At 44.6% G+C, this 13,075-nt stretch overlaps 1 protein-coding gene across 3 annotated transcripts in view; it reads right to left on the bottom strand.

The window, feature by feature from the left end:
- The window catches only part of ZNRF3 (zinc and ring finger 3), a 69,620-nt gene extending 57,284 nt beyond the window's left edge, over window positions 1-12,336 (bottom strand). For 2 of the 3 annotated variants that reach the window (XM_039561260.1, XM_039561259.1), the window contains exon 1: window positions 12,122-12,199. The gene's annotated coding sequence lies outside the window, so the exon portion shown is untranslated. Of the gene's footprint in view, window positions 1-12,121 lie in introns of all 3 variants that reach the window. The other variant, XM_039561261.1, reaches the window with a different exon arrangement.
- Between the last annotated feature and the right edge of the window lie 739 nt (window positions 12,337-13,075).

The raw sequence follows: 13,075 nt of genomic DNA, 5'->3' as shown, positions 1-13,075 counted from the left end.
ACAGTAAAAAACCCAAACCAAAACAAAAAACACAGGTACCCCTAAAGTCCCAGTTGAACAGCACATTCTTAATTGCTTTAAAAATTACTGCACACTTATAAAGGTACTCTGTATCCTTAAGAAGTAAGCTGAAGGAGAAGCACTGAAAATGCCTGCAATTACTCTAAAAAAATAAATGTATTTTTAATGTAAATGTAAGTTTCCTTATTTCTAAATATTTTTTTTAAAAATTTGTATTCTTCTAGCAGCTGTCTCAGCTTGAAAAGGTAAATAAAACCAACTCCTCCTTCCAGAGGCAGTTTGTAATGTTAATACCTTAAAACACGAACAGCAGAAATCTGTGAATTCACTTAGAGATTCTCTTTCAGACTAAGAAATGCTATTCTGTGCTGAGAAACTGAGCCCTGCAGTTGGGCACGGATATGCCGCATTATCATACTGATACAAAGATTAAATTCCTCTATCACACAGTTCATGAACCATTCCTTAAAGTAGAGTAGCCATAACCACCACGCCTCTGAAGGCAGAGAAAGTGTTAGAGGATATTCCCCAGCTGGGCAGTGTTTACAGTTTGCTCTACCCCAGCAACTGCTTTAGGATGGCTTTCTTTTAAGGCTTGTTCAACTTCTCTCTTGTTCTTCTTAGCATCTCTTTTGTTTGTTGTTCCAGGCATTTTTTCTGGCAGGAATGCTATAAAAAAGTCAAGTTCCCTGCCCCACAACTTTCCCTTGACAGATACTCAGGATTCCTATTACTTTTCTCAGTCATTCCTACCTGAACTAGTCCTAACCTAGGTCAGAATTCTGCTGTCTTAAGAACAGATTGCACCAGTTTGTGTATTCTGTTCTGAAGACTGCATAGCCCATTTTATGTGGAATATGTTTATGACAAGATTTCAACATTCAGCAGTACTTCGATAGTACAACCGCTAAAAAAATATATGTACAATTCGGCTTCCCAAGCAGTGCTACCTAGCCTGACAAGTATCTTTATCTATGAGGTTATTCACTAGCAATATCCTTACCACCCAGCAAGTTTTAGTGCTTACACAATAGGAAGCAAATATTTTCCCAGCTTCACCAATTTGACTTCCAAGACACCAAGTGCAAGTTAAAGATGGCAAAATAATTTGATTCGCAAAGATTCTCACTGCAATAACATTTAACTAGATATATGCTACTGTCTATTAGCTCCTACTAAGACAACAGCACAATGATAGAGGGAATCACAGAATTATTATTAAGATCAAGTCCAATTGCTGACCCAAACCACCATGTTCATCACTAAACCATGTCCTTGAAGGCCCCATCCACTTCCAGAGACAGTGATGCCATCATTTTCACTGGGCAGTCTCTTCCAGTGCTCTGTGTGAAAATTTTTTTCTTAGTATCTAATCTAAACCTCCCCTAGCACAACTTGTGATTGTTGGAGAAATCCTTCCCAGAGACAGAAGCACTGAGTATTTCCACACTTGATAAATTTTCCTGTCTCACAAGGATATTTCAGGGTATGTAGGGAGAAGGAAAACTACCTTTGTTAACAACAGTTTGGAGGAAGGAACTAAAGAAAAATGAAGTCACCATTACATCCACCCATCCCTAGACACAAGCACCGAAATGGCACTCCAGCAGCCATAGAGTTCAGGCAATGATGTCCCATCAGCATTAACAGGAGGTACATGAACACACAACTCCTGAAGATACCACACAGCTGCTTCACTTTCTAAATAGGTCTTCCCCTAAAATTAACTGTGAAAATGCGATGTTTAGATGCCACAGGCAGATTTTTTCCCCTTCTGCAAAAAGCAGTATCAAGTTCTTTCTCTAGTTTGGTACACTATAAAGTTCTGTTTATTGGTGTATTTTAGAAAGTCTTCACTGCTACATTAGTAAGTTACAGGTCTCTATTTCCCTGCTGAATTTCTAGCGTAAGAGAAGCCTCACTCTTTGAGCAAACCACTTATGTCAAATAGACAAGCAAACACTTTCTCCTATGGCTGATTTCCAGTGCTATTTATCTACCTAGGCAGTGATATTGATTTCACTTGCTGAACTACAAAAGGCTGTACCAACAGAGAAGTGCATCTACAGCAGAAATGTCTAAACCCACAAACTTTTTCCTCTGTAGGCTGTGCATTAAAACAAATTATCATCACCCAAAGTTTTTTACAAAGTGAAACCCTTCGAAATAATACAAGAAAAATCTGCTACTTCAATAACGGTGTTCCAAGTTTAGTTAGGAGATCATCCTGCAACACAAAGTGTACAGAACTTCATAGGAAACAGCAAGTGCAGCAGAGCAGGATACAGGAATCTGCCTGAACTACCAGCACCCACACAGAGAAGTTCCAGGAAAAAATGCCATTGCTTTGCTGTCCCAGCTGGCCACAGCAGTTTCTGTGGGTCAGGACATCAGTAATAATAATATAATAATAATAAATGTTCCACAGGACATCCACAACACAGGGCTGAGAGGATAAAGCAGAAGGGAAACAAGGCAGAAGAAGGAGGAAAAGAGAAGCCCACAGCAAAAGCTGAGGGAACACTTCCTTATGATGTACATGCTGCTTCCTGTGGCAAAATCAAGGTAAAGGTTCAAATCACAATGAGGCCTAAGACACCAAAGCCAGTGGCATTTTAAGTGCCAAAACCCCCACACCTCTGTTTCTAAAAGTACAGTGCCAGCCCTGAGCAGCCCACTGCCTGGGGGCCAGTGGAGCAGGGAAGTCTCTGAGGCAAAGAAGCCTGAGATGGGCTAAAACTTGACTGATAGTTCACCCATCAGGTATGTTTTTTAAGACTCCTGCCCAAGTCTGGTCAAAGTTCCACTCAAGTTCAACAATCCAAGTGGCAATTTCCTTCTAAAACTTTTTTCCATAATTTCTGATCAGCTCCTACTGCAGCCAAATCCTAAGTTTTCAGTTCCTCTTCAAACCACAACCTGCTCCTTCCTTACGGTCTATGACAAACACTTCTGTGATTCCTGAGGGCGCTTGAGGACCCACTGCAGACCACCTGAGTTTACAGAGATACTGGAGAAGGATTCACCGTAACTGGGTTTTGCTCAAATTCTGTTTTACTGCATCTATCTTTTTTACTATGTGTCTGTAGCAAGGCTCAAACAAAGAGCTAAGATCCAGTTACTGGACTACCCCCAAGCTGCAGGAGCTAGAAAGGAAATCAAGTGGCTCCTCCTGTAAGTATTTAAGCAGTATTTCTGTAACATAAAACCACTCTGATGGCTACAAATCCAAAAGAGACCGAAGAGTAAACAGAGGGAAAGAAATTGTTGTGTGAAGAAGAACTTCTGCTCCAGTTAAAAAGAATACACACTAGAGTGATCTGAAGCTGCCTATAAATATTCAAGAACATCAAAGCCGGTCCTGTTAAATTAAAAATGCTGTCACACAGATAGGAACTAGCCTCTAGCACTGCCAGCTTCAACATGTGAGCCTCTGATCTGAGACGCAGAGGCTCAGCTCTTCAAGAAATTTTATTCAACATAAGAAGAGGAAAAAAAAGAGAACCAGCAGTTGAGTTTAATAAGGGTATTAAATACCTTACGAGTGAGCTAAGTAGAGCTTAACTCTTTCAGGACACTTCAGCCCTTTCACTGAAAAGGACAGTAGCTTCTTTCCATACAACTTCCAAGGCTGGGATGTCTCTGGACTCCAGGAACGTTCCTATCCAAGCCCCTGAAACAATCACTTAACACAGACTTCGGAAAGAGAGATTCTGTTCATACTGCATACCTCACACATAGATGTGTGCATACATTTTGGCTGACTATTCCACATCAGGGATCTATGTTTAATACTAAAGCTGTCCAGAAAGATTTCAAATCACCTTCTCACAGCTGCCTGAAGATAACCAAGGGTGGTAGACAACAGGAGAGCAGACCACTTCATTTGACTTTTGTTATTTGAGGAGATTTAACTCTGGTGTGAGAAACTTATCCCAATTTGCAACTACAACCGTTACTTCACTGTAGAAAAAACTGTCAGTTCCCAGTATCCAAACCCAAAAAGATTATCCCTGACAGTTATGAATGGGGGCAGGGGGAACTCTGACAGAGTAGCTTTCTCAAATAAAACAGTGGAAAACCAAAATATGATCCTACCTTGGAACTTCTTTTGCATTAATTAGTCCACATAGTCTTTTCTTCAGATACAGTTTTGGGATACTATAGTATCTTACAGATAGTATCTTTTAAGGAGGCAAAACACTGCTGGCTACCAGACTGGGGATACCTTGTCTCTGAGCAAAAAGAGGTCTCCAGATTTTGGCTCCTCTTAAATACTGAACTCAGCAGCATCTCTTGGCACTGTTTCAAGAGTACATTTCTTGCTCCCAGCCCTGCTACACATCATCCAGGATATCTGCCAGCTTGGCAGCCAGACCTAAAGTGTTCATCTACTCTTCATCCTCACAGCAGACAAGACAACATCTGCTCTAAAAGGCTTCTAAATAAATACCAATTGGGTATGACAAAGTATGCTGGACTCTATTAAAATACAATACTGCAATGATAACCAATACCTTTCCCTGTTATATCACACACACCCTTTAGGAAAAAAGGAGAAAACCCAGTGCACCTAAGAAAAGGACAGCAACTGCTACATTGCATATCCTAACCTCCATCCTTACCACCAAAGCTAGCAAGGATAGGTAAAACCTCATGCAACAGGGACAGAAAGCACTAGTGCACACAACTGACATGCTGCATATATAATATTGATGCTTTATCTATGAGATACAAGTATTATTATTGTTGCTGTTGTTATTAGCATAAAACCAATCAAGGCTCAATCAATTGCGAGGGCCACCATTTAGCCAGGCCCAAATAAGAAGTCTATAAATCTTCAAGGGCAGTATCTGTGAGTAAAAGAAAATAAAATTTAAAGAACTCCACAGCCTTTAAAAGAGGTTCTTGTCCATAAACTACAGAACTGTGAAACTGACCCATCACTGTTAAAAAACCAAACAGAATACCCTCTGCATTTCCAACTCAGTCTTTCACATGTACATTTCTTAATGTGTCATCAAAGTGGACAGTTTAAAAGCTCAAAACCTGCAGTTCCAAAGGTGAACTCAACAGCAAGTTTGGTTTGAGCCTCTTCTGCTTGGGGGAGGAGAGGCAGAGCAGAATGGATAAACCGAGAAGTAGAGAAGGATTTTTCGCAGCCACACTTAAAACACTTTTTATTGTCTGCATTTTTTTAAAGCAGGCAAGCATCAAAAGCCTCAAAGTAGGAAAACAGATCTTGGCACAAAGTAGGCTCTTTTCTGAATTAAAAGCAATTTTTCAAACACTACAATCAGAAGTATTTGAAAGTTGCTTACCAAGCACATGCAATAAATTCACAGTAGGAGGCACATACTTGCAACATGCATGCCTGTACAGCTAATTGAACAGTTGTACTCAAACCATGACTGCAGACTCTAAAATATGCCCCTTAGTTCTTCTCAGGCCAGTCACCTCCTCACTGATTCTTCCGTTTGCTTTACTACTGAAAATTATGCAAAATAATGAAGCAGCTTAAGCTCAAGGAAACCAACAGAAAGCTTAAGCTGGCCATCAGCTTTAGAAAACAACTAAAATCCTCACATTAATGCACAGAGTAACATGTGTCTGGGAAGCCTAGAGAGTCTGCATATATTAAGCTGCATATTTAGGGTTGTACTTGTGTCTGGAACATAACAGGCACCTAATCAACCTTTGTAAACTGGCTCTTCATCTTAAAGCCAAGTGCAACAACGAAAGTCTCTAAGCAGCATGAAAAGGAAATTCAAAAAAATGAATGAAAGCAGTCTGCCACTGTGAAGAGGACACCCTAAGTCACCAGAGGCCTGTTTTCCTGAGCACTACTACTCAAACCTACTGTAAGCACAGCTTCACCAATGGGATGAGTGCAGTGAAGTGCAATTTTTGGGAGTCTCTACTGGGTATCCGCAAGATCACACCTCCCTGGTCACCTGTGGTTTGTGCCAAGCAGTCGAGAAAACTGTGGAAAACAGAATTACTTTTTTCCTTAACATGCATCTTCTGTTGCTGTTTTAACAGCTTCAAACCACGTCTTTGTTTAAAAACCATCTATTTTTCCTTTGCTGATCTCTGTGAGTGTGAAGGGCCCTCCTTTTAAGCCAGGAAACGAGGAATAAGGCTAAGCACTCAACGTGCATTCATTCTGTTTTCATGTGTAGGCACACACTCCGGTTTGAACATATTTGAACACTGAAGGGCAGATGCCCAAAACAAGAGATAGCATGTACCAGTTAATACTTCCTAAATTGAGCACTTCCAATGTAGTAAGTGTATTAATGCAAATACATGTACCACTTACATAACTGGGTAGAACATAGAGCAGATTACTGCATCCAGACCTTATCTTTCCTTAACCAATCCAATGCTGGCCTCCTGAAAGCATTCATACTTTGAAAAACTGTTTCTGAAAGTTATTTTGGTTCAGAAGGGCCTCACTTTGCAATTCCAAAACAAGAACTAGAAGACTGTAATAAAAAAAGGGAGCCTTTTTAAATACACACTCCACCACAAGACGGTATAAACTGGAAGAAAATTACTATGTATGCTAATCAATGGTTTTATACAACTACTCAAGACTTTCCTATAAGATCTGCTTGCAGCAGAGCTGCCCGAGGTTCTTCCCCTTTAACGTTTGTCACACTGAATTATGTCCTCTACACACTTCACCCTGGTGCCATTTCAGAAGCCCTGCACTAGGCAAAGCACTGAAGAAAAAGCTGCCCTGTCCAGTAAGAGGACCAGCGAGGTGCTCAGGGGGAGTGTATGCCAGTTCCACCCTTGGGGCATGGCTGGCCACAACTGCTGGTAACACTGTGAAGTAGGCTGTAATTATATATAAACCACTGTAGTCACATAGATCCAGTCTAAACATAAATAAATATATATAAATGAAAAAAATTCTCCAAATGGATCCGTGTTTAACAATTTTTAAGCACCACTCCTCTCTGGGATTTTTTCCTACTTCCACCCCCCAAACAAGCAAGAGGAGCACATGGAAAAGGAAGTTGTCAGCATCTTGCCACCAAAGGCAAGGTTTTCAACAGTACGGACCTTCAGCGTCTGTGAGGAAGTCTAACTAAACATATGGACATATGCAGAAAAGTTACCTGAACTCCCACAAACTATTTTACCCACCTGATTCCCCACCTTTACTTGGAAGTACAGAAATTGCACTGGTTGGTCTGCATATTGAGCCAGTGTTGTGAGCTTTCTGCTTTTATTTACTTACTTAACCTACTTTAGTCTTCTTCCTCTAAATGGGTCACATTAGCATTTTTTGCTCTTTCCACTGTACCTTCTCCATATTTTAATACCTTTTACCTCATTTTCTTACACTGTGCCTCCCACCTGTTCCTCAAGGGACTGCCTTAGTCTTGCAACAAGGTTCTGGTAGAAGGATTCTGGTATTGCTGCAGCTCTGTGCAAATACCACAGACACTCGAGCTTCCTCCAGAACCAGTAACTCATCACTGAATTTTGTACCTCATCTTTGGATTAGCCCCCTCCCATGTCTTTTCACCACCATTCTAAGAGACATCTTGGATATTGCCATGTTGAAGAATTAATAAAAAACAAGCATCCTTATTTACAACCTTGCAGCTAGAAGCCAGTAAGAACAGGCAACTCCTTGTGAAATAAGCCAGCAATGATGTGACTGGGCTGGAGCTCAGGGTGTGAGGACAGCATTCAGTGTCAACAAGAAACAGTGCAAGAGGATAAAGGCTTAAACAAAACACTTTAATGGGCTGTTTTCAACTCCCCCCGGGTACCTCCCCACACATCACAGGACACAACAGGATAAAGCATGATTGAAACTTTTTTTTAAAAAAGGACAGAGGGAGGGATAAAACTATGAAACAGCTCGACTAATCTGTCCTGAGATCAAGCACAAGACAAGACCTCTGCTGCGAGCAAAGCTGCCTGTGCCTTACACTCTACAAAGGCTGTCCAGGTACAACAACTATGCAAGTCTTTGACTAAGTCATCTCTTATTTTGAAAGCAAATTATGCTTCCTTTAAGGACACGAGGACAAAGCAAACCTGAAGCCCAGATAAATGTATTGTGCCTGATGTCCTCAGGATCATTACTGCACGCCACAGATTTACAGTTAAGGTACGGAAACTAACGCAAACCCAATCCCAGGCGTCTTCATATTTTAAGAGGATAACTAGCAAAGAAAACATTCAATAAGACAGTGACTCAAAGCCACAAATAATTCCACTTCCTCATTTTGAATGGCCTTCAGGCACTCAGCAAGAAGAAACTTAACCTGCATGATCACAAAACAACAACCAAAAAAAACCCCAAAAATACATATTTTTGTTTTCCACTCTCAAAGGACGCAAACATTCTCTTGACTCGCCTCCTCTGATCATGGCTAGACATCTATGTATCTGCACAGTTATTTCGAGTCACTCCTTTCAACACCATTAAAAAGTCTGCCAATGCTTCAGAGTGCAGTTTGCAACCTTTAGTTAACTTTTGCATTTTGAGAAAACAGAGGAAAGATTCCAAGCCGTTGAAGTAAATAAGGGGTGGGAAGGAGACAGAAAGAAGGAACACACAAGACACTGTCTTGCACTCCAGTGTGAAGCCTCCCCACCTTCTACAAGAGAAGGATGGGCAATAATTTGCTACTAGGAAGTGTCATGCAAGAAGTTGGGAAGTGTCCCACTTCTGTTTTCTTCCTGGAGTTTAAAGCACTGAGTTATGCTTGTTCTCCCCAGACTGTTACCTTTTAAGCACAAAAAATACATGCAAGTGGAGATTATTACATCATCTACAAACTGCTCCAGTTCAATGGCTACATAAAGTTCATCATTTCCCTGCTGAGGCTTTCAAGCAGAAACAAACCAACCAAAACACAAACTTATGTTGCACAAGAAAAACCATGCATAATATTCTCAAATCTCTCCTCCACGCTGCTTCTCTCCAAAATTGTATATATATACACCCACATTACTGTATTCAGCAGTACATTTAAGGAAGGAGTACGAAAAAATGAAAGACTGAGAGAAAACTGACAATGATGAATGTGTATCATATAAAATTTTTTTGATACATCACTGTTTTTAATGCAATCTAAGGCAAGCATTAAATTCGATCCTCTTTCCCAAGCACCTCACCTGAGCAGTTCCATTACAACCACAAATTTATAAGAAACACGACATTAGATGCTCCACACCTTAGCTATCAAGCTGAACACAACAGGGACAGGATCTTGCCAGTTTCAAGTAGAATTGAGACACATAATCTCACTCTGAGCAATAAAGCCACTGCTAGTCTAATCAGGGATTTTTACTGTCCGAGCACTGTCAGTCTGTGGCCATGTAAGACTGAGTTTGAGACAAGACTACATCTGAACTTTTGCCCTGAGTGGTACGAGAAGCTTCAACCATGAGGAGTTCTCCAGTCATAATTTGTTTTAAAGCAATATATCATTTTAGAGGTTTCAACAAAGTCTGGTTTTCACAGTCACTCTCAAACCAAACATCTGCAACTTCCAATCTCTAGACCATATCAATGGCCAGTATACTGCCCCAAGAAACATGGAATATTCCAGTATGCCAGATACCACCAAAATGGTTAGACTTTCGAGCAGTTTAAGGACCAGCTGACACAGCAACATAAGGATGAGTTTGCTGAATACAAACTGTGGCCACATGAAAGAAGACATATGAACATTTCATCTCTCTGAAGAGTTATTCTGGGTAGACACTTGACCCTAATAAGATTCATTCACAATAACATGAGAAACAATATAATAGCACACCACTAGTGGATAGGAATCTGACCAATAACCAGTTTAGGAGTGGATGTATGACCTATCAAAAGCTGAAAGTGCATTGTTTCTTAAGGTTGGGGTTTTTTTGTTCAGACTTTCAAGACCAATGAGTAATTGATGCTATTAACATAAACAAAAGTAAGTCTTTGTGTAGTCCCAAAACCACAATTCCTTTGATCCATTCTTTAATGTGTGCCTGATTTTCAAGAATTTCTAATATTTCATTTTAAAGAAAAATGCATCTTATTCTTGAAAGAGCTGTGTGCACTGACAAAGGGGCTGGGGCCAAGATGTACTGTGACTGATGTACAACTAGCTGCTGCTGAACAGGTTCTGAGTGGCAACAGCTTCATGAGACTTTTCTAAGCCTCACAGTGAACTTTAAACAATGATCCAGAACAGCAGATTCATAATGTTCTACAAAAACACAGCCTAGCTGAAAAAAGGGAGGCAAGACAATGCTGTGAAAATCTTTATCAATTTTGGCTCTGATAAACTCACTTTCAGGATGAGATAGAGGAAGCAGGGCACTGACAAGGGATGTTATATGCAATCTAAAACCTTGACAGTGAAAACACAACTGATAGCATTCAGTCTAGATGCTCTGGAACAGTATCTGCCAGGTTCTCTCCTTTGAAAAAAAGAGCAGCACACAGCTCATGAAACAAAAAAAAAAAAAAACCCCAAACCTGTCCATGATGTATGTTATCTAGCATGCATCCAGATGAATAAGCAAATCAATTTTTGAGTGACAAATGACTGTAACAGATTTGCCACATCATGTGGTTCTCACTGTAGTCTTTGCTATCTGGGGTGCTGTCTGTTCAGGCACAAAGAGGAAGCAGACAGGTGATGTTACAAACAATAAGGCCTGAAAAAGTCTGTTTAATACAACTTGTTTCAAGTTGTGCAAATCTGAGTCTTAACAGAACAGTTTATTTTTTCTCCGCTTTTACTTACAGTCACCAAGAAAGTATGACCTCAGTAAATGGCCTATATTCTGTTTTTAATACTAACACCTGACACAAAAGGAACCTTTAAAGTCTCCTGCTGGCCCCAAAGACACTATTAAGTCTTAAAACGAAAAAGCACTAGAAGGTTAAAAGATGTCCATGTCTGTTCCAGCCCCTACTAGCACCACCTCTTCTAAATGTCATAATTATAACTTCATTGGTCCATCCCTCTTTTCTCTGAAAAATTACCTTACATCAGCAATTTGTCCTCACAACTCTTCTACCTTCAAAAGAACTTTTATAAGAAATCCTCCCAGCTGAAACTGTTGTGAAATATTAAGCATTCATAATCAGTATTCTCTACTGTAAAAAAAAAAAAAGCTATTTTGATAGTAATGTATTTGTGTTTGTAGAGCTTTAACAGTTGTTTTTAGAACTTACTTGCTTAGTTTCTTTTAAATTTTATATGTATATTTGTGTGTGTGTGTATGTGTACATATATGGAACGCAAACAAACCCCACAGCTGTTAAAGAGAAATAAAGATTGCTATTGGCACTTGCTTAACAGTCAAACTTACTAGAACATCATTCAAGTAATTTTTCTCTACTTAGCCAAAGGGGGGAAAAAAATAAAGACGGCAATTACAAGCGACTACAAAGGAATTAGATGAGCACTTCAAGAGTTCCAATAAGAGTAAAGGATAGTAGCGTTCGGTCAAAGACAAGAACCATTACTCTGGTGAGAAAGTCAAGCATAGCTCTGTACGAAATGTGACGCGGTGGAAGCCCGGCTCCGGGGGAGCCCCAAGCGCAGCACTATCGGGTCCAGCTCCGCGCAGCTCCGTGCGCCGCCGGGCGCGGAGCGGGCAGCGACCGGCACAGCCCGAGGGCGCAGCACCCACTGCTGCCGCGGCACTTTCAGTGCGGGCCCGGCCGCCCCCAAAGCGGAGCAGCCCCGCACAGCTCCGGCCGCGCACCGCCGGCAGCTCCGGGACCGGCAGGGGCCGCCCGGCGGGCCCCGCCTCCGCCCGCCCGCCCCGCGCCCAGCGGAGGGGCGAGCAGAGCGGAGCGGAGCGGAGCCCGCCGCGCGTGTGAGGCGGCCCTCGGCTCCGCCCGCTGCCGCCGCGCAGAGACCGCGCCGCGCGCCCGGCTGTCAAAACGAGGCGGCCCGGCGAGGTGAGGCCGGCGCTGGGCCTTTGTGCGCGGGCGCGCATCTGTCACCGCGTCCCCGGGCCGCGCGGCGCACGTGGGGCGGCGGGGCCCGGCCCCGCTTTGTGCCGCAGGTGCCGGGCCCGCGGAGCCATCTTGGGGCAGGCGGCGCCCCCCGGCCGCGCTCACCTGCACGATCTCGCCTTCGGCGCTCAGCGTGGCCCCCGCGCGGGAGAAGCGGCCCTGCAGCCCCGTGGTGTAGGTGGTGTAGTCGCCGCTGGGGCTGGACTCGAAGAGCACCACCTCCACAAACGCCGTCTCCTTGCCCAGCGCCGCGCCCGGCGCCGCGGCCAGCAGCACCCGAGCAGCAACAGAGGCGGCGGCAGCGGCGGCAGCGGCGGCACGGGCAGCCCCGCGCCGGCCCCGCAGCCCCTCATCGCGCGGCGGGAGGAAGCGGCGCCCCGCCGCCGCGCATCTCTCCCGAGCGGCTCCAGCTCCGGGGCCGGGGTCCCGGGCCGGTCAGCGTCCCATGGCAGCGGCCCTCCCGCCGCGCTGCGCCCCGCTCCTCGCTGCCGCGCTCCCCTTCCCTCGCCCCGGCTCCTCTCCGCCCTGCCAAGCCGCTTCCCTTTCATCTGCTCCACGTGACGGCCACCACGGGGTTATCCCCGCCCTCCGCGCCGCGCTGACCCGCTCAGTCCCTCCCGCCGTGCACACACCACCCGCAGCCCCGCCGGGCCCGGCCGAGCCGAGCGGTTCCCGTGGCTGCCGGCGGTCCGGCCCGGACCCACCCGGCCCCGCATGGGTCTGAGAGCGAGCGGCACTCGGGAAGGCCCTGCCGGGATCAGCTTCCACGCGGCCGGGCCTGCAGGGCCGGGAGGCGAAGGGCAGCCCCGGCGACCTGTGGCAAGCGCCCGGGCCCGCGTCCGCCAGGCTGCTGCCCGCCGGTGCCGGGGCTCCCGCGTTGCCCAGCCGCGGGCTGCGGGCCGGGGTCTGTAGCGGGTCGGCCGGGCCGCTTCCCGGCACTACCGCGGCTCGGGGCCGCCGGCCTTGCTCGGGTGGGTTAGGGACGGATCCCGAGTGCGGTGGCTGCGCGGTGCAGCCCCGCCGGTGGCACAGACCGGGTGGACGTGCCCCGGCGGGCGG

Source organism: Corvus cornix, chromosome 15, assembly GCF_000738735.6.
Source record: "Corvus cornix cornix isolate S_Up_H32 chromosome 15, ASM73873v5, whole genome shotgun sequence".
In the NCBI taxonomy this organism is placed as follows: Eukaryota; Metazoa; Chordata; class Aves; order Passeriformes; family Corvidae; genus Corvus; species Corvus cornix.
This window is presented reverse-complemented; position numbering and strand designations above follow the sequence as displayed.